Source organism: Vigna unguiculata, chromosome 1 (assembly GCF_037176805.1).
Source record: "Vigna unguiculata cultivar grain cowpea cultivar isolate G323 ecotype 2 chromosome 1, ASM3717680v1, whole genome shotgun sequence".
In the NCBI taxonomy this organism is placed as follows: Eukaryota; Viridiplantae; Streptophyta; class Magnoliopsida; order Fabales; family Fabaceae; genus Vigna; species Vigna unguiculata.
This window is the reverse complement of record NC_140792.1, coordinates 14,953,758-14,956,154: the sequence shown is the minus strand read 5'-3', so window position 1 is coordinate 14,956,154 and position 2,397 is coordinate 14,953,758. Positions and strand designations below refer to the sequence as shown.

The 2,397-nt window shown below is 29.1% G+C and overlaps 3 non-coding genes across 3 annotated transcripts; 2 read left to right on the top strand and 1 right to left on the bottom strand.

The window, feature by feature from the left end:
• Positions 1-330: 330 nt before the first annotated feature.
• On the bottom strand, positions 331-402 carry TRNAT-GGU (transfer RNA threonine (anticodon GGU)). The gene has a single exon. It is a non-coding gene; the product is annotated as a tRNA-Thr (tRNA).
• A 941-nt stretch (positions 403-1,343) lies between these two features.
• Positions 1,344-1,427, top strand: TRNAY-GUA (transfer RNA tyrosine (anticodon GUA)). The gene has a single exon. It is a non-coding gene; the product is annotated as a tRNA-Tyr (tRNA).
• A 457-nt stretch (positions 1,428-1,884) lies between these two features.
• Positions 1,885-1,958, top strand: TRNAD-GUC (transfer RNA aspartic acid (anticodon GUC)). The gene has a single exon. It is a non-coding gene; the product is annotated as a tRNA-Asp (tRNA).
• Positions 1,959-2,397: the final 439 nt, after the last annotated feature.

The window sequence follows — 2,397 nt, the reverse complement described above, 5'->3', positions numbered from 1 at the left end:
CTGAGTAAAGAAAAGGCATAACCTTTTTTCTTAGTTCAGAAACAAGAAGATTTCATTGGAAATATTCAAAGATTCTTAGGGAGTCTAAACGAAAAAAGTCTTAAAAAGAAAAAAAATTGTTCGAATTGAATCTTTATCAAATTTGAATATCAGAATAGTAGATATAAATATAATTCAACGGGTTAGGTCCACTTACTTTTTTTTATTTTTCCATTATTGAATTTTACACTTTTTCTTTTTTATTACAAATAGAAACTTTTTCAAAATATCAAGAATCTTTTTATTCTTCCTTCAAATAGAAAGACTATTGCTTTTGAAAAAAAAGTAAAAAGCCCCTTATCGGATTTGAACCGATGACTTACGCCTTACCATGGCGTTACTCTACCACTGAGTTAAAAGGGCCCTTTTTCTTTCTTTCAATTTCTAAATAAGAAACTAGCATGACTAGTACATATATTTGTTACTGTGTATACTTATTCTATAAATTTATATAAATTATTTCTATAAATTTATATAAATTATATAAATTAAATGATATAAATGGGATTAGAATACATGTACATCAATATCTATTATTTGTATAATGACTCATCAAAGAACAAAAAATTGGATTTACCTAGTGAATAGAATATAGTTAAAAAAAAGAATTGATTAAGATTGGATTTGATCCATATCAAATATATTATTTCAAAATGGATTCTTGAAGTCATTCTAATCATAACACTAAATTCTTTTTATTGATACATAAATGTACTCACAAAATAAAATATTTCATCGAAACATTGATAAAATCGAATCATTGATAAAATGGATTCAATATGTTCTGTCCCTAAACCAAATTTTTATTTTTTTATTGAAAAATTCTATTTTCCAAAGTTTTTTTTCTTAGTATTAGATATAAATCTACCTATCGAATCTTAGTATTAGTAATAAATGATAGAAATGAAGTTTTAACCTCTCGTCCTTTGCAACAAACGAATCATTCCTGTGAAGAATTTTCTCTTTATTGGAACATTACTTCTTTTTTTTTCTTATTATGACTGGAATAAAAAAATTTAGAAATATAAATGATTAATAAAAAATTTCTATGGAATTATGAAAGAACGAAAAATATTTTTTTTTATCGAATCATATCATTATATTGACAATTGCAAAAAACTGTTCATACTATGAACGTAGTATAATGGCGGTCGGGCAAGTATGCCCCCATCGTCTAGTGGTTCAGGACATCTCTCTTTCAAGGAGGCAGCGGGGATTCGACTTCCCCTGGGGGTAGGGTGTTACGAAAGGAAGTTGATCAAAAATTTTCAACAAAAACTAAAATGTATTCTTCCTATTGTGCTGGGTCGATGCCCGAGCGGTTAATGGGGACGGACTGTAAATTCGTTGGCAATATGTCTACGCTGGTTCAAATCCAGCTCGGCCCAAGAATTTGCCGATCCACTATGAAATTCTATAACCCATTTATAGTTCTCTGGAAATGACTGATGTGCTATGATACGGAAGAATCAAAATATTAAACATATCTAAGGTTATTTCTTTTTTTTCTGTATTCCATATTTCTTTCCACAAATTCAAAATCTTGTTAATAATCGGTATTCATGTCAAGATCTGTAAGTAGAAAATATAAGGAAAAATTGAAAAAAAAAATATTTTTTTTTCATTGATTCAATTTTCAATCGATTTGTTAATAGAATAAGAATAAGAAACAGATTACGAGTAATTTGTGTCGATCTCACTAAAGTGGATATCGATATACATATCAATATATAAAAAAATGCGCTTTTTTCATTTACAACAAAAAGGTTCGAATCCGAAATAGAAAAAGAAAAGGTTTGACAGAAACGGTCCGTAAAAATATTTATACAGTACACCCCTTTCCCTGGGATTGTAGTTCAATTGGTCAGAGCACCGCCCTGTCAAGGCGGAAGCTGCGGGTTCGAGCCCCGTCAATCCCGTTGGATATAAATCCAAAAAAATAAAAAATAAATTCCTTTTTTGTGTATTTGTAGGGAATCAAATTGATAAACAAAATTTTATTTGGGGCCCCCCCCTGCTTTTTCATTTGTTTCGCCGAAAAAGGAAGGAAAGGGATTTTGGACTTTCATCAAGAATAAATGTTTTTTTGTTTTATTTAGTATGGATAAAAGATCTTCCTATGTTATACTATTTCATGAGTTGATTTGATAGCTCAGATTTTGTGATTCATGATATTGATCCGATTTGATATCATTGAAATCCAATTTATACCATTGTTGAAAGATTGAACATTTCTATGGGATTAAATCCCGAATTTTTTTTTTAGAAATTTAAGAGAAATAGAACATAATAAAGATTATGGAAGTAAATATTCTCGCATTTATTGCTACTGCACTGTTTATTCTAGTTCCTACTGCT